At 35.6% G+C, this 19531-nt stretch overlaps 1 protein-coding gene across 4 annotated transcripts in view; it reads left to right on the top strand.

Annotated features, from left to right (window-relative positions):
- The window catches only part of MACROD2 (MACRO domain containing 2), a 2143045-nt gene that overhangs the window by 1159259 nt on the left and 964255 nt on the right, over positions 1–19531 (top strand). The gene's annotated exons all lie outside the window — the stretch shown is intronic.

Consider the following 19531-nt stretch of genomic DNA (forward strand, 5'->3'; position numbering starts at 1 on the left):
AAAATAAAGAGTACAGAATGGCTCCCAGCAGTAAATTTTCTAATTTCTTAGAAGGAAAAGAAAGATCAGTTTGAGGTGCAGGTTTTCTTGATCTTCAAAGTGAGTGTGTAAAGACTTCTATTTCCTGGCTGGAAACATCAAAGACAAAGGAGGAATCTTGAAAGAAGTAAGAGCTCTAGAATAAAATTAAAAATAAGAATTGAAAGGTGGAGAAAAGTACAATTCCACTGTTACAATTACAATTTTTTGACTCACTTCTTGATATACAAACCTTCTTTCCTTCCTGGTAAAAGCCTATGTGAAAAGTGTTGTGAAGTTTCTCCCTCTTGTATCTTGTCAGAATATACAAAAATTCAGATTACAGTTGACCCTTGACCAACACCTATTTGCACTGTGTGAGTTCACTTATATGTGAACTTTCTCCTGTCTGTTTACCTCTGAGATGATAAGACCAGTCCCTCTTGTTCCTCCTCCTCTTCAACCTACTCAACGTGAAGACAATGAGGATGAAGACCTTTTTACTCACCCACTTCAACATCAGAAATAGTAAATAGGCTGAGTGTGGTGGCTCATGCCTGTAATCCCAGCACTTTGGGAGACCGAGGTGGGCAGATCACTTGAGGTTGGGAGTTTGAGTCCAGCCTGACCAACATGGAGAAATCCCATCTGTACTAAAAATATAAAAAAAAATTAGCCAGGCATGGTGGCATCTGCCTGTAATCCCAGCTACTTGGGAGGCTGAGGCAGGGGAATCACTTGAACCCAGGAGGCGGAGGTTGTGGTGAGCCAAGATTGCGCCACTGCACTCCATCCTGGGCAACAAGAGCGGAAACCCCGTCTCAAAAAAAAAGTAAATATATTTTCTATTTCTTATTATTTTCTTAATAATTGCTTCTTTTCTCTAGCTGACTTTATTATAAGAATACAGTATATAATACATAACTGTACACAATATGTGTAAATTGAATGTTTATGTTATTCATAAAGCTTCTGGTCAACAGCAGGCTATTAGTAGCTAAGTTTTTGGGAAGTCAAAACTTATACTCGGATTGTTGACTGTACAGGGTATTGGTGTCCCTAACCCCTGTGTTGTTCAAGGGTCAATTGTATATTCTTTTTAAAGAAGTTAAAAAAAGACTATTGATACTTTTATTGCGCTGTTCATGACAGCACGTCAAGTGTGATCAAGCATTTTTTTCTTAGTTTAATTTATTGAATTGTAATTAAGGTATTTTTCACTGTAGTCCTAAGAATGACCATGTTAAAACTGTCTTGACAAGTCCTTTGCTAATGCCTTAATAAACAACATTCAACATTGTTAAAGTTGGGAACAAGTTTGAGGTAAAATTTGTGTCCGTGAGAGTGGATGAATCATGGTGTAAAGAAAATAATGCGGAGAAAATATTTGGAAAAAAGTCAATAACTGAATAGTAGATTTTTGAAAGTGCAGTGGGTTTTGCTTTGCTCTAGGGCCAATTTTAGCTTCTTTATTAAGCATTATTTTGTCAATTTTCCTATGACAAAAAAAACATAATTGAGATTTTGTTTTGGGATTGTTAGAAGAAATGAGTTGGTGTTTTTATGATGTTTCCTCTGAAACACAAAACTGAACATGGTCCTTTACAAGATTTTCCTCTCTTTTACATACATTCTAGAGTAGATGAAAATGAAATGAATCTTAGAGCTCAGGAAATATCACGATTTCAAATGGACAATCCTTGACTTTTTTGTCAGATTGTTGCTTCACGGAAAAACTCATTGTCTCTCCCATTCCAATTTTCCAGTAGAGGTTTGATTGAGTCATAGCATGTATTATGACTGAAGTATTAAGTATCTAAAAGGAACAGAGATAGATTGCATTTAGCTTAGGATTGTTATATGCACTCTCATTCAATATTTGGACAACTTGCTGGAATACCCTTGACAGTTCGCCATTATCTTTCCCTGTGCATTGGCTCCATAGATTTAATGCATCTATCTTATCAATGGAATGATGATATTTTGTGCTTGGAGATCTGAAATTGTTGCTTTGTAGCCCTTTGCTCCTATTTATCTCCAGAATCAGGACCTCTAGAATGAAACTTTGGTAAAGAATCAGTCAGTGTTTTTTGTTTGTTTTTTCCCCACAGGAATCTGAAATCACTCCAAAGAGTATGTGTTTTATTTTTTTTGTGGCGCTGAAAGATATGCCAACTCAAACTCCTAGGTCTCTCAGGATTGATGGGTACCTTTTTATAGTGCATCAGAATTGAAGATATTCTAGTGTAAGGTCTAGCTACCTTTCCAGAATTACCATCCCAAAAACCTGTTAATTTAAATCCTACTTCTTAAGCCAAGCAGTACATCTAAAGTGAGCTTTTTAAAATTTTATTATTTATTTATTTATTTATTTATTTATTTTTTGAGCCAGAGTCTCACTCTGTCTCCAGGCTGGAGTGCAGTGTTACGACCTCGGCTCACTGCAACCTCCACCTCCCAGATTTAAGCAATTCTCCTGCCTAAGCCTCCCAAGTAGCTGGGATTACAGGTGCCCACCACCATGCCCAGCTATTTTTTTGTACGCCACCATGCCCAGCTATATTTTTGTATTTTTAGTAGAGACAGGTTTTCACCATGTTGGCCAGGATGGTCTTGATCTCTTGACCACCTGCCTCGGCCTCCCAAAGTGATGGGAGTGCAAGCATGAGCCACCATGCCCAGCCTAAAGTGAGCTCTTGACTGAAACTATTACTGACTGGATTTTGTTGGAACACTGAACCCTGACTGTATCCAGCATTTACTAAACCAATGAGAATTCTCCTTAAAGCATATGCCCTCAGTTTCAAAGGAAATCAGTTCTGAGATACTCTTTTTCTCTTATAGAGTAGTAGTATGGTCTTCAGACATTCACTGTATGGAGGGTTTAGGTTGTAGAACAAATCAAATATATTTGAAATGCATTTTGCTTTCTGAGGGACTATGGTGTGCTTTTCTTCAAGACTGTTGATAAAATTTACTTTTTAAAAAATTAACTTCCTCCTGTGTTTATACCAGCTTTTATACTTTGTTGGAAATGCAGCCACTTCCAGAGAGAATTTTGCGTTGCATTTATCAAACAGGATAGCTTAATTATTGGCACAGATTATTTTTTATTTGTTTGAGCAGTGTTCCCTGCCGTGAGAGAGCATCCACATTTTCATTCTGGGCATGGAGAAAATGTAAAACAGATTTGGCGTGAAGCATGTATGTATGTGTGTATGTGCATCAAACTCTACCCTATATGAAAGGCTGCCAATTTTTAAAATCGTTAGGAACTAGAGTAATTAATATCCTCTGTTGCCTATAAAAATTGGAAGACCTGGGAATATTTCATCCGTTTGTACCATTTGGAAACCATTATTGGCCCATAGGAATTGATACTTCAAGAGGAGTGGTCTCTTGCCAGCTTATTTCGTAAGTTTTGCCTATCTAGTTTCACTGTTTCCCACCCTTCTCTCCTTTATGATGTGTCTTTTCCTTGGGTTAAAGGTTTTTGTCAGCTTCTTCTGCGTTGTGCTTATATTTTTCTTCCTATTTATAAAAGCTCATCTTCCCTCGCCAATGAAACAATTTATGGAGTGTGTACATCTACACCTAGCTGACTCTGCTGTTGTACAGAGGTGCAAACAGGACTGTGATTTTAGACATAGTAGTGTCAACAGACATAGTAGTGAGGATGACACAGCATCCCACAGGAAAAGATTGCAGTGATGTTATCCTCACTTCAATTCAACTACATGGCTAACAAGCACATTACAGAGACAAAAAAAAAAGAAAGAGAGGAGATTAAAGATTAATGCTTCTAGCCAGTCATGTCCCGTGGGGAGACATCTTAGAACTCATTCTACCCGTTGTGACCAAACATATATAGCAGTTTTTCAGAGAAGGAATCAAAACTCAGGAATAAATGACATGTTCTGATATGTTAGGCAAATGTCAGACAATGACACAGAGCCCTAAGTTAATATTTGGGAAACTAAAATTTTGAAGTACTTATTTTTTTTTTTTTTTTTTTTTTTTTTTGAGACGGAGTCTTGCTCTGTCTCCCAGGCTGGAGTGCAGTGGCCAGATCTCAGCTCACTGCAAGCTCCGCCTCCCGGGTTTACACCATTCTCCTGCCTCAGCCTCCCGAGTAGCTGGGACTACAGGCGCCCGCCACCTCGCCCAGCTAGTTTTTTGTTTTTGTTTCTTTTTTTGTATTTTTTAGTGGAGACGTGGTTTCACCATGTTAACCAGGATGGTCTCGATCTTCTGACCTCCTGATCCTCCTGTCTCGGCCTCCCAAAGTGCTGGGATTACAGGCTCGAGCCACCGCGCCCGGCCTTGAAGTACTTTTATACAAAGCATATGCTAATATATGCAGACTAATGGAAATTATCCATGACCTTGAGGTTTCTCACAGGTTGACAGTGGGGTCCTTGGTGTCACAGAAAGTGACCATTGCTGGTATAGATTCTAACAATTACTTGGATTATACCACGACTTCATATTTAATGTGAATTTTATCTACTTAGCAGTCTGAGCATTTGCTCTTTTGCCAGCAGTTTCGCTTGCACATATAAGTAAGTAAACAAATGTATTTATCACCCCTAGGATCAGTAAGCACTAATAAAGTTGCTGCTGCTTGCATTTTAGATTTGTTTTAATGACAGACACATCCTAAATTAACTAAGAATGGTTTGCTTGCTTTAGAGCTCAGCAAGAAAAGTAAAGATATGAGCATGATTCGTTGTCACCAATCAGGTTGAAATGATGGTACATGTTATTCTTTGTTGTCAGCATACTCTGTCTTAGATTGAATTTCTAAGGGGGAGTGTGTGTGTATGTGTGTGTGTGTATGCACTCATGCATGTGTGCATGTCTGTGCATATGCGCACACGCACATTACTATTTTCTTTCATAGGAGTTGTGATGTCACTTTTTGACAAAATTCATTGTGAACGTTATCCGAGAGTGCAGTGAGGAAAACCAACAGACTGAACAAATGAACAAATACACAGACTCTGCTCCCCTACTTTATGTAATATTTTTATATGCGTTTTATTTAAAGCCAGCACTCTACATACAGTCATCGTGAATTATCTTGTGTGATGTACAATATTTGGTAAGGTGTGCTTTGCAAATGCTCCCTTATTCAACTAGTTCCCTGAATGGGCTGAAACATGGTCAGTTTTGTTCTGTACACAGACAGTATATTAAGATAAGGATTAAAACTGTGTTTAATCAATTGTTAGACTTTTATCCCTTCATGTTCCTGTTCCATCTTTCTTTCTGCCCTTTGCTAATCATCTAAAAATAAATTTGTATTCTCTGACCAATGCACTCACTCCATTCATTTATTAACTCTTTTACAGTCTTGTTTCTTTCTGAAGTGGTAGAAACCCTTGATAACCTACTCTAGTGAACTTTCTTCAGACCATGTCTTCTTTAACACCTGTAACACTTAACAATGTTGCCTACCCTCTTTTAGGTGGTCTTTGATGCGTTGTTTGCTGTCAACCGTTAACACTCTTCCTGTATCCAGAAGCACCGTCTGAAAGCCAGGACTGCTGATATTGATCCTTTTGGTCTGTTTCTGTCTCCACTTTGGCCTCTCTTTTCCATTTCTCCATTGCCTGCATGTTTTCTTCTTTTTCTGTTTGTCAATTCCATTTGATACAACTGTTCTACAAAGAAAGTAAAAGATACTGTTTAAAACGAAAACCAGTTATATCACTTCTATCTTTTGGAAAAGACATAATGCATGAAGTACAGGGTAGGTAGTGCTTACAACTTATTTTTGTTTTAAGAAAATGTCCAGGCTGGGTGCAGTGGCTCACGCCTATAATCCCAGCACTTTGGGAAGCCAAGGCGGGTGGATCACCTGAGGTCAGGAGTTCGAGACCAGCCTGGCCAACACAGAGAAACCCTGTCTCTACGAACAAATACAAAAATGAGCGGGGCATGGTGGTGCATACCTGTAATCCCAGCCATTTGGGAGGCTGAGGCGGGAGAATCGCTTGAACCCAGGAGGCGGATGTTGCAGTGAGCCGAGATCACACCACTGCACTCCAGCCTAGGCAACAAGAGTGAAACTCTGTCAAAAAAAAAAAAAAAAGCAACGAAAGAAAAGAAAAGACAGACAGAAGGAAAGAAAGAAAGAGCCCTAAGGAGCCGGGTAGGTCAGCTCAGTTGAACAGGTGTAGCACCCTGGAGTCTACTCTACGTCTAGGCTAAGTTTTCTTAGGTGTTTGGCATCTATTATCTTTTTAAATCCTTACCACAGCCTGTTTGTTATTTATCTCCATTTTACACGTAAAATTACTTTATGTTTTCATTCCATTGAGAAAGTCTTCTAGGTGAATTTGAAAGCCAGGAGGAGTTGAACATGTTTGGCATTCCTCAAAAGAGAAAAGAAATAAGGGTGAAATTTCTGAAACTAGGATGATGACTTCAAAAGATGATTTATGATACTTAGGTTAGGATGTTGCTACATCAGGTTAAATTCTGTCATTGATTTTTATTTTCCTTACAAAGAAGAAATAAATTTGCGGGCGGGGGTAGGGAGTTACTCAAACGTACCTAATTTCTAATACTCCAAGCTACATATTTAGGTACACTATTATTTGTATTTATCAGTTTCCCATTTTTTTTTAATGTGCCTTTCTTAACACATTAATGGTCATTTAAAAAATAATATTTTCTTCATGCTAAAACAAATTAAATGATGAGAGAACATTTAGGTCTCCTTGCAAGCTAGTTCTCCTCTTTTCTTTCAATGGAATAAGCTTCTTTGTGACCCTGGCATTAAAACGTTTTGAAATGGTTATTGGTTCACGGACATTAGGTTCTGTAATACAATTTCCCCTATCATCTGGATGTATTGCTGTTTGTTTGAAGACACATTCCACCATTATTGGTGCCCTCACTAGCAGTGAGGGATGAGCCTGAGTGAACTTTGGGAATGAAGCCAGTTGTTTCCTGTGCTGCATTACAAGGAAAGTTATTCAGGAACATGCCCACTGTGGCAAATTTACCAAGTGGAATATTTGTTGCCTTGACATTTTGGACTATCCATGGGCATGAAAAGTCAACAGAGAGGTATTTCTACACTTGCTTAGGAATTATTTGATTAAATAGCATTGGAGGATAGAAATAACTGTTTTGTTTTATTTTTTACTTAAGGTGTAATCCTCTTAGTCAACCGAAGCTTACAGTGGCAATGGTATTCATTATTTGATTCAGGTTTTTATTCTTTTTCATTAATGTAGAGCTTTGTACCCAAATGCATTCTATACATGTCTCTCATTACTCCTCTGGCAGCAAGACAGCACTTTCACCTCTACCCCCAAACTAAACAGGATTTAATGATGTGCACTCCTTGCCTCATGGAGGGGGAAAAGCACAGTTTCCTGGTCTTAGTCTCTGAACTGCAAAGACACACTTGAGGTTTATCCACTGAGTAAATAACTAGGGTGAAAAAGTCTTTGCCTCTACAGCAAGAACTAATATGACCCAGCCAAATTATGACCCACCTGTTGATACTCTTAACAAGTGTGGTTAGGGAAAATCATGTTTATGTTGAATCCATGACTCTGAGTAATTTAGGGCTGTGCTGCTCAATAGGGTAGCCCAAGCCATATGGTTCTATAAGTTTACATTTAAATTGATGAAAAATTTAGTTTTTCAGTAACAATAACTACTTTTTTAGTGTTCAGTAGCCACATATGACCCGATTTGGACCAAAGAAACTTGAAATGTTTTCTGGGGATCATAGCTGAAGAGATTTTCCTTTCCTGCTAGACATGGACACCAAGCTGCAGCTCTTGGAAGCTGTAGGCTGCCATCTTGGGGATGTGGAAAGCCCCCTTAAGAAGAAGAAAACACTAAGGATAGTAAAGAGACCAGAAGGAAGAAATTTTGTCTTTGGTGATAGCATAGAGCTGCTACATCAACACTTGCCCAAGTCCTGTTCTATTTCTAGACCTATTATGTTCAATACTTGTGGCCACTAGCTTCCTGTGGATACTGAGCAAGTAAAATTTGGCTAGTTTAAAGTGAGATGCATTTTAAGTACACAATACACATTGGATTTTGAAGACAGTATATAATAATAATGTAGAATGTCTCATTAATCCCTTTTTATATTGATTACATGTTTACAGGTTAATATTTTAGATATATTATGATAAGTAAAATACATGAAGTTCATTGCACTTATTTCATTTTATTTTTTAAATGTGGCTACTAAAAATTGAAATCACGTGTGTGGCTCACATTATATTTCTATTGGACAGCGTCACTTCAGACATTTAAGTTACTTTAACAATAAATTCCTTTCATTGTTCAAGTCAGTTTGAATTACATTTTCTGCTGCTTGCAACATAAAGATTTCTAATCAATGCTTGGCATAACATTTCTGTTTAAACTTTATTTCTGTCCATTCGTGCTTGCAACCATGACACACATACAAATGTATATGTGTGTGCACTGGCACTCACACATGCCATAAAATGTACTTTCCTGTGTTCCTAAATATCCATCTGAGATGCTAGTTCATTATGTAAAACTTTGTGACTCTCAGCTTTTCACATCTGAACCATAAAAAAAAAAAAAAGATTTGGAAGTTAGATATTTCCATGACTATAGATATTTCCATGAGTATATTCATTCTATTGATTATTTTCTGTGTTTGATTTGCTTTTATTTATACACTGAATTGTCATTAAATTTTCTTCTTATTTCAGTTTGGGGGTACTTTTCTTCTCTCTTTGATCTTTTTGATGCCACTGAAATTACAACCATTTACTTAGTTAGTAAGACTGCATATAAGTGGCAGTGGAGAATGAAAAGTAAAACTATCCAGTCAAAAGAACTGAATAATTTTAAAAATGCTAGAGTGTGAGATTTTATACTATAGGAAAGTAAGTCATTACCAGATATGTTATTTAAAGATTTTCTTTAAACTTTTAAGCCTGCACATTTAATTTTCTAGTTTTTTTTCCTAAAAAAATAAAGGCAAAGATAAAATTACAAGCTGTAAGGTAGTAATAAAAGTCATTTGGTTATCTGTTTATTAGACTAGAAAACCTTTATCTTCTATGAAATGCATATAGATTAAGGGAAACTATATATAGCCAACCAAAATAAAACAGTCACGCTGTGCGTTTTATCAAGTTACTTCTGAAAACAGGAAAACACTCAATAATAAGCTGCATATAGCTCCCTTATTACTAGTTATACTTTATATAATGTTTAAGGAAATTTTTGAGATATCTCTTCTTATCTTTTTTCTATGAAAGTGGTAACTTAAATATAATTGTATAGCATATGTTTTTATTTTTATATTTCTTCCAATTCTTTAGGATATCAATCATTATTGAAATTATGTCCTTCCCCCATCTCATTTCTTTGCTTTTTACCTCTCTGGCTTTCTTTGTGTTGAAAAAGCTAGGTTCTTTCTAGGAGAGAAGTGTCCTATGTATATTCTGATTTCTTTTTTTGTGGAGAAATGAATGAGTATTGAGTAAAGTCATGCTGTAAGTGTCATTTGAAAAACACAAGTTCATTATATTTTGTTATTCATCCTAATTTTCAAGTAGAATTGCAGTAAGCTAATCATTGATTAGGGTGCCATTAGAGTTGGCCGATAGGAAGGTAATTCTGAGTGAAGTGGAAATTATTTGGCTAAATCATGTGGTTTTCCACCTTTCATTATCATACCGCTTTTGTGAAATACTTGTAATTTTGATTGTAGAAAGTTTTAAAATTAAATAGCTGTGTATAAACTTATTGAATTTAATCCCTATATATATTAAGTTCTCATTGGCTGCATGGCACTATAGGAGACTCTTATTTGGAAAATCTTTTATTTTCCTTTGGGACTAGTACCAATGAGTGGGTTAAACAAAGTAATTCCTAAATATGGCCTTAAACTCTCTTCCCCAAAACAAACACATTCCTCAAAATAACCCTGACTGAGCAGAAAAGCAGTAGTTTACCAGGTATCTCTAAACTATATGCCCATATCCTAAAAGTAGGGATTAAGATGAAGATTTTATATGATTAGATTGGACAAATATGGGAATTCCACTCATTCATTTATTTATTCGTTCATTCGACCAACATTTATCAAGTACTTATCATAGTGAATCTATGTCACCAAGAAGAAAGTTTGGGAACATTCCTGCTGAGGAGAGTAGGGGTTACATTAGCAATGTTATATTTTATGTATTTGACACCTTGAGTGGATCACTTTTATTATGCTTTCCTCTAGAAGATAAAATAATTTACTGTAATAATCAGTAATAACCAGTATTTTCTCGTTTCTTCTTAATGGAGATGTAATTTACGTATGGTAATATTCAAGTGTATAATTCAGTGTTTTTTTACATTAAAAAGGTTATGAAACTGTTACCACTATTGAATTCCAGAACTTGAATCATTCTCTAAAATAAACCTCATACCCTCTCATATTCATTCCTCACTTCTCTTCCCCCCTGTCAGCTGGCAGACTACTTTCTGTCTCTCTAAATTTGCCTATCCTGGACACTTCATATAAATGCAGCCCTACAATATGTGGCCTTTGTGTCTGTTTTCTTTAACTTAACATAATATTTTCAAGATTCATCTATGTTGTAGCGTGTATCAGTACTTCATTCCTTTTTATGAGTGAATTAAAATATTCCATAGTATGGATGTAGTACATTTTGTATATCCATTTATCAATTGTTGAACATTTGGGTTGTTTCAATTTTTTTTTTTTTTGCTCTTATGAATAGTTCTGCTATAAATATTTGTGTACAAGCTTTTGTATGAACATATGTTTTCAGTATTCCTGCATATACACCTAGGAATAGAATTGCCGGCTCACATAGTAATTTTATGTTTGAATTTGTAAGGAGCTACTAAACAGGTTTTCACAGTAGGTGCATCAGCAGCAGTAACGTATGCAAGTTCCAATTTGTCCACATGGTTGCCAACACTTGTACTTTTTGCTTGTTTGATTATAGCCACCCTAGTAGGTGTGAGGTGTTTTATTTATTCTTTAGTTTAGAAAAAGTGAACCACTTTTTAATAAATCATAAATTTAAAATTTTATAAATTATTTTATGATTTACTAAAATTTGCATTTTTATCAAAATTATGAAAATCTTGCAGCTTACAGTAGTTCACTCTTTTAAATATTGAGCGCTATTTAAAAATGCAAGAATTCAAATAATGACATAACTGAAGTAGCTCAAAGTCTACTTATTTGTCTGTAAACTCAGAGGCTATTATTGTTCACTAAGAGTCTTCTGATTACAAGAGAAGAGATGTAGTACCACGCAGACAAAAACTATGCCTGAAACAAGCTTGAATAATTACAAAGAATTGTGAACTTACTCTTAAAACAAATGCATGTAACTGAGTCCTCATGTGCCTTGGGCCAGCTGTATAATTGGGACTTCTATGAATTAACTTGTAAAATAAAAGGATAATTAAAAAAAAAAAATTCTAAGTTGAAGCTTAGTATCTGCTACAGTTGTTTAGAAATTAAGTCAACAAAATGTTTTAGTAAGAATAGTCTATAACTGACATTTTGAATTACAGCACATGTTGACAATAAAAAGCAGATCAAATTTTTTTAGTTTTATTATTTCTAATTTTCTGTATACAACAAATTCCCTTATTACCTACACCTAGGACAAATCACTCCCACTGCCACACTCTTGGTTTTAAAGCCTTTTTTGTTTCCAAAGGGAATGCTTTTATGTATTACATGGCAAGCGTCTTGGTAAAGCAGAAAAGTTTTCTGATTTGGTTCCCAATCAGGAAATAACTCTTCAACCAAAGATCCTAGCCCACCCTTTCATCAGAGTGCAGTAGAAGAAGTGACTAGTGCAAAAGAAATAAATGCTAGAAAGAAGACAGTAAGACTTACATAGATAACCTCAGGATCAACCCAAACTATTCCAGAGTAATAAAAAAAACATTATCTAAATCATATTCTAGAAAGCAAATTGCATTAGTTATCTGTTGCTGCATAACAAATTACTCTCAAACTTAGTTGCTGAAAACAATATTTATTATCTCATACAGTTTTTGGCATTCAGGAATTTAAGAACACCTTAGGTGAGTGATTCTGGCTTATAACCTCTCTTATGAGATTCAGTCAAGCTGTTGACTGGCGCATCTGTCATGTGAATATTTGGTTGAAGCTGGAGGATCTGTTTCCAGGCTTACTCATGTGGTTGTTTATAGGAGACTTCAGTTCTTCTCCGTATGGACCTCTGAGTAAGGCTTCTCACCACTTGGCAACTGGTTTCTTTCCAATAAGTGAAGAGGGAAAGGGAGGTGGATGGGAGAGGGTGCACAACCAATGTGGCAGCTACAATGTCTTTTACAACTTTTTCTCACAGGTAACATACCATGACTTCTTGCAATATTCTGTTGGTCATCCAGACCAATGCTGGTGCGTTGTGGAAGGAGACTACATAGAGGTGTGAATTACAGAGGGTGGGGATAATTAGGGGTCATCTTAGAGGACAACTAACTCACCAACCTCCCTCGACTTACATTAATTTATAAATTTAGGTATTTATTATTAGAACACACTGCTTCTTCTAGAATGTTGCTTGTTGTTGTCTTCTTTCTAGTTTTCTGAGTAAAGCCTAAAAGTCTTTAGGAATTGCTTTACGTGGGCTGGATGGGCTCTGCTTAGTGATTAGAGTCACCTACTCACCATATCTTTTAACTGAAGTAGGGTGTCCCAACATTTAACTTTCCAATTTTTCTTTCAAGGGTAGTTTTAAAAAGAGGCAGGTGTTTTAGCTCTAAGAATACCTGTATGTTTTTAGAACAGAGAAAGCGGGAACAATGGAGGAATGAAGTCATGTATATTTTTTAATCTTGTTTTTACAGTAGGTGGTTTTAAGTCCTACCATATGATGGCTGGTATTTTCAAGAATTGTTTCTTTCTATCAATAGAAAAATGTGTCCCTTCCAACTTTCCATTACTTGAATGTCTGTGTTAACCTAGAAAGACAGTAGGAGACTAAACTTGTAATATTTTCATTACTTGAAAGATTAAATTATGTTTTATTATATGAGTTCTTTAGTATTTTCCCTGGACAGACCTTTTCTTCCCATCACACAAACAATAGAGACAACTTTATGAAATATGAGAGAATTGTATTTTAATACTCTGAGGTAGGATCAAGCTACTTTCATCATATATTACAATTTTCCCCTAAAGAAATTCTAACTATGAGGGCCAATGGGCTCAGGTTACATACAAGAATTATATATACATTATCATTTGTTTTTGAAAGTAATTATTCTAAGGCAAAGTTAGGTTTGAATTTGATTCTGAGCAATGATGATGCATTTGAACTGTTAGGGTAATTAGGACTATGTCCCTTTCCCTCTATTAACATAGATTCACCCACATATTCTTTTTCATGTGTAGTCCTTTAAACTGCACAGCCTTTGAAGGATGGTTAGTTTGTATCTGGGGTTTGTGCTTCTTTTCATCTACTTTTTGATTGCCATGTCATTGAAAAGTGCTTAATCAGAGAGAGGATTACAAAATAAAATCACCATTAGCATAAATAGTTTATACTCATTTTAACGCTTCTTTCTTGTTGGTTTATGGAGTTGGGCGTTTGGAAGAGTGGAGAATATATAACTTTCTTTTTTAGTATATTTTGTAAATCAGTTTTTCTCTTCTACTTTGTTTTAACATTTAAAAAAGAGACAAAGTCATCAGAGTCAAATTATGTATTTATGTTTTTGTTAGAAAAATAATTGGTTAAATGAATTGACTTACTAATTTAACATAATTTATTTTGGAAAAATTTTTAAAAGCTAAAATATGTATTTAATATGTGAATGGAAGAAACAGGAAATATATGAAGATATACATTGTATTATACTTATCATCCTTAGAAATGCACTGTTACCTTGTTTAGAGAGACTTCATTCAGTTCCTAAATAATTTTTTTTAAATTCTGGAATCCTTAGAAATACCATTCCAGTGGTTTAGCTAATGGGCAAACTGGAACTAACAGAAAGGAATTTTATTTCTTTATCCCTCACACCCACCCCAATTCCTTGCACAGATTTACATGGCATGGCTCATGTAACACAGTAGAAAGATTCCTGAAAATTGTATTGAACTTTTCTATCCCTATTTTAAATGCACTGAAGAATAGACTACTTAAATGAATCTAAAAGTATTTTTTCTTTTATAACTGTGGCTTGAAAACATTTAGATTTTATATAACAACTGTGTTTAATCATTCCAAGTTGTTTTTATTCAGAATAAATCCCTAAAGCAAGCTTTGCTGAGTGTCAATCCTTTGCTCTCCCTTATGACTGAATACTATGGTTGCTTCTTTGCTTGTAACTTTAATTTATGGAAAACAGGCTTTTAGTGTCCAGAAGGCAGAATAAACTTGGTGAAACAGATGCTAAACCTAAATGGCTTTTAGCATTTTCTGCCCCTGCCTCCTGGTTGTTTTTGTTGCGTTTCTATGGGTACCTTGGATAATGTGAGTCACCCAGGTGGGCAGAGTTCATAGAGATTAATTTCTGGCTTGTGAAGAGGAGCAGAAAGCAGTAGAGGGGTAGATGTTCTTAGGATGATCCACATCTGTTCTTCTCTTGTCCCTGTGCTTCCTGGTCACCCACCTCCAGTTTCAGTTTTATTCCCATTTTACATTGAAAATTAATGTAATTAAAATAAATTATGCAGGATCCATATTGTGTTTTAAATAACACTTCCAAAAGTATATCATGGGTAAGTTGATAATTGTGAACAAGATTCCCTTGTTTAAAATAGCAAAATGAAGCTGAATCTCAAAATATTGTTCCCTCTTAACCCAATGGCATGAACAATATAAAATTAAAAATCAGCGCTGACCATTCTTCATTCATTCATCCACCCATCCATCTATCTAGTCCAAGGAGGAGAAAACTCCCAATCATCAATGAGAACAAAATACTACTATCTAGCAAAGGAAGCAGATCTAACTCCCAGAGTCTGCATGTCTGGCTTTGGTAATAGCACATGTGCATTTAGTTGCTCTCTGCATAAACCAAATAGGGGAGATATAAACAAATGAAATCCTGAAAACACCCTCCTCTCATCCCAACTGTAGAGAAGCTAGTGGGGCAGCCTGAGAGAAAGAACAGGGACATTTCCATAAGGGTGGTAGTCTTCCTGCTCACAAGAGAGTAATAATTTTTCCACCTTGATGTCTCCATGAGGGCATGAAAGTGAGGGATAAAAAACAGAATGACCAAATACACTCAAAGCTAATTAACTTTTGCAATAAACAAGGTTGTAATTGATCAGAAAACAAAAGAGGAAAATGGGACAAAGAGTTGGAATGTGTAGGGAAGTATGTACTAGAATCCCTAGGAACTGCCTTCAACCTGCCTATTGCCTTAACGCCCTATCTCTATTATATCTGAGGAAGAGAGCAGCTAATTGGGTTAAATAAATCTCCTGAGGTACTCCTCGTGGAAGTAGAGGCTCAGAGGCCCTGGGCTGAGTAAGGGAAACTTTCTGAAGCCACAGGCACTGAATTGATTCCCAATAAAGTGAAGCAGACCTTGGCATAAAATAATTACAAAACCAGAAAGGAGATGGCAAAGCTCCAAAACACTAACCAAGACCTTGCCAAAGCCCAAACACTCCCCCTTGACAAATGACCCCCGGTATAAGTAGAACTCAAATTGTAGCTTATAGAGGAAGAGAAATCTCAGCTAAGGTAAAAAGGGAATCAAGGAGAATCGACCCATATTCTAATCATGCACATTGAAGTTCTAGATTAACCTGCCCAAGTGTATCATGGTTGACATGGAGACTAATAACAGGCAAATTAAGAGAACAAAATGTGGGGAATCAATGAAGAACTAAATCTGTAGAAACAAGGACACACTATGTTTCCGGGGAGAAAAGTGTGGGTATAAATGAGTAACACTAAAACACACCTTTATTAAGCCATTAAATTTCAAGTATTAATGGCAAAAACCACAATTACTTTTGCACCAACTTAATATAAAGACGAAATAAACAAGTCACTTACACCACAAGCTCAAAAGCAGAAACAGATTATTTAATGATAAAACAGGGGATTACATGGGAAAATTGTGGTAAAGGGCAGAATAATCATTGATATCATTTAAGTATAGATGGAAATTAAACGATCATGAGATTGAGGATTATAGGAAGTAAATATTGTAAATTTTGACAACATACAAAATTACTGTTAAAAATGTTGAGAGAGAGAATCTTGATAATGGAAGATTAAATTGCTCAACTCTCTTTTTAGACATTGATCTAGAAGACTGTGTAGAATAGAATGACTAAAAACAGACTTTAAAACTTACAAATCACCGAGGGGAAAACACGTATGCATCACATAAAGAGGCAATCCATGTAGAAGCTTTAAAACGAAAGAAACATTACATTTAGAATGTAAAATATAAGAAGTTGATTGTGTTTGTTGTATCAATGAATGTGAAAGTTTAGTACTTCTTAAGATAATGATATATATGTAATATAAATGAGAACAATACTCGTATATTGAGTTACTACATGAAAAAAGAAATCCTATCTATATATACTATGTACAAGAAATAATTCTAAAGATGTTACTCATTGAATTAAAATTGAACAATAAGGTAAACAGTTACATGCTAACAAAAATAAAACTAAAATTCATGATACTAATTTCAGACTATTATATCCAAACCAAGAAAAGGGCTAAGTGAGATGAAAAAACTCAGTGTATTATAAAAGTTGCAATTCACAATGTGACTATAATTGTATAAATCTCTACAGCCTAAATATCTAAAATGAAATAAAATAAAAATTATTCAACTGCAGGAAATGCAAAGAGAATTTAACAAAAATATAGTGGTGGTAAGAGATATTAACTCATCATGTCAGCCATTAAAAGACTATGTAGAAAAAAATTAGTTGCAATTTAAAGGGTCTCAATAAAGTCAATAAAAAGTTAAACCAAATGTAGATGTGGAAATAGATAACTTGATAGCTGGATGGTTGGATGGATTGATGAAGGAATGAATTATGGCTATTTCTAGAGAATCAATCTGTATTGCAATACCTTAGGCCATATACAGAAATGAAACATATATTAGACCTCAAAGGAAACTTTTATGTAGTCCAAAAAGGTAAAATTATATGAACTACCTCACTGGCCAATATGTAATAAAATTAGAACTTAATTTTAGGAAACTATCTTAATTTAGGAACTCTCTCAATTTTAATATTTGTGTAGAGAGTTTTTGCGTATGCATATTCACTATTAATACACAGAAGACTCCTAACTTCACGCTAATTCCTTTAAAGTGTCTATTCTACCCCTCAAGAATTGAAATCGTTTCAGTATATTTTGTTTTATAAATATTTAACTTACGTTTGCTGAGGTTGAGAAAGGCAATATTCCACAAGGGTCCATTTTCTAAATCTAAGGCATGAATGATTTTTTCATAGTTACAGTATTTATGAAATATTGAGAATTTATGCATGTGAAATGTCTCATAATGGACTATTTTAGACTTAAGCTATTCTTTTTCTTAGGTCTCCAGTGTAAAATTCAAAGAGTAGAAGCTATACCAAATGAATATGCTGCGTTTCTTGTGCTATAGACTCCTCAATCTTTACAGGAGTCTTATTTGCTCAGCTAGATTGGTCTAAAAGAAATGGTTTAATTTTCTCTCAAATAATTCAACCTTCAAAAAGAAACCTTCCATGTTGTTATTTTTGCAGTTGTAGCGCATACTGGGGGGCTCTGCCAGCTTGGCATTAAATGTGCTTGTTTTATGTAGAGTTTGTTATTAAAGTAGTGGCTGAATTACTTGACATAATTTGCATAAAGTCATATCTCAGTGATAAAAATTAATGTATTGAGAACTGTGAGTGAGTTGGAATGAATCATTTATTTCTTAATAGAAAAAGGCTTTATCTTCAGTTTCTATCGCACTTGAACTTCAATTACCTGGAATGTTTTCATTTGTTTGTTTATTTGCATTTACTTAAGTGTTAATGATTATTCAGTGGTTTCAGCAGGAGAGTGTTTTAGATCTGTCTTTAACCTTAGTCTAATCATAGAAGGAGTTGGCACATATCAGAACTGTACTGTAAAAGCACCCCTAAAGCTTGACAATGTTCTAGTGATTCCATTAGCAGCTATTAAATGGAGGTTTAATGTCTTTGCCATTTGGGGATCTGACAGACTGAAACTTAGTATTCGTTTTGGCCCGTGTGAATATCATCCGCTCATCCATGCTTATAAAAATGAAATAAAAAGTCAGTCTTTGTTCTTGCTCTTGCAGAAGCAATTGTCAATTTTTATGAGGAAAACAATGAACATGTCACCCTGGATTTGGCAGCAGGAAAGAGCAGGGAGTATATAAATTGTCTTTTTGGGTGCCAACTGTTATGCACCAGAATTGTTTATATTAGTGAAATGGTTGTAAGTCATGTAAATTGTATTTTTTTCCTTAGCTATGTTTTGTGGTGGGGAGGGGGTACGTAGGGGAATGTGCATTAAATCTGAAATGGTCTCATGCTTAAATACCACAATGTGGTAGACAGTTAATCTTCAAAACAAATAGTGAACATGCGTAACCGCTTTATTGCCATCAACATATGTCACTCTGTAATTATCCTGGCTTATACCTTAGGATGGGCTAAGGATGCAAGCGCTGTCTCAGCTCAGAGAATATTGTTTTTATTTTTGGGGTTCCAAACAGAAGGTATTGTGAGAAAAATATCATGTGGATTTGCCCAATATTGGTGCTCATAAAAACAATAACCCTGAAATTATTAGTGCAGTCTGTTCAGGACCTAGGAGAGCAGGTGTTGGGTAAGTCTGACTAAACAGCTATATCAATATACCTTGGCTCATCTGAGACTGTTTGGGAAAATTCCTGAGGAGGCTCACAACACCACACATAGTCATTTCCAGTTACCTGGTGGTGACAAGCACAAGTGGCATATAGAGACTGGGTTGCAGCTGACCTTCCGATGACCAGGGAATACCTCCAGAGAGACTGCGATGCAGTTGGCAACTGAAAAAAGAGCCACTTGAATGCTGATTCTTGACGATAGGTATTGCCATTGAGGCAGCAAGCCCAACTATTTATCTTTTTTCTTATTTGATAACTAAGAGGGATGGTTGTATAGAAAAATGTGGGTGAGAATGAACACAGACCACAAACTGACGTTTGCAAGAAATGTAGCTGTAATTTTCTGTAGATTTTACCCATGTAGTCCTCTATACCTAGAGAGATCGTACATCCAGGTTTGCCCAGAAGAGTCCAGGGTTATGACTTGTCCTGACCCTCCTTCTTCCCTCTCAAGAGTTTCCCAGTCATGCCACCATAAGAACCATCCCACCATAAGAACTTTTCCCTAAGTTTATTATCATAGCAGGGCCTTGCTACTTCAATGGAGAGAGCCATGGGGATTTGAAATACACAGAGAAAGGCCTATCAATACATTATAATATCATTT

This window comes from Theropithecus gelada, chromosome 10 (assembly GCF_003255815.1).
Source record: "Theropithecus gelada isolate Dixy chromosome 10, Tgel_1.0, whole genome shotgun sequence".
NCBI lineage: Eukaryota > Metazoa > Chordata > Mammalia > Primates > Cercopithecidae > Theropithecus > Theropithecus gelada.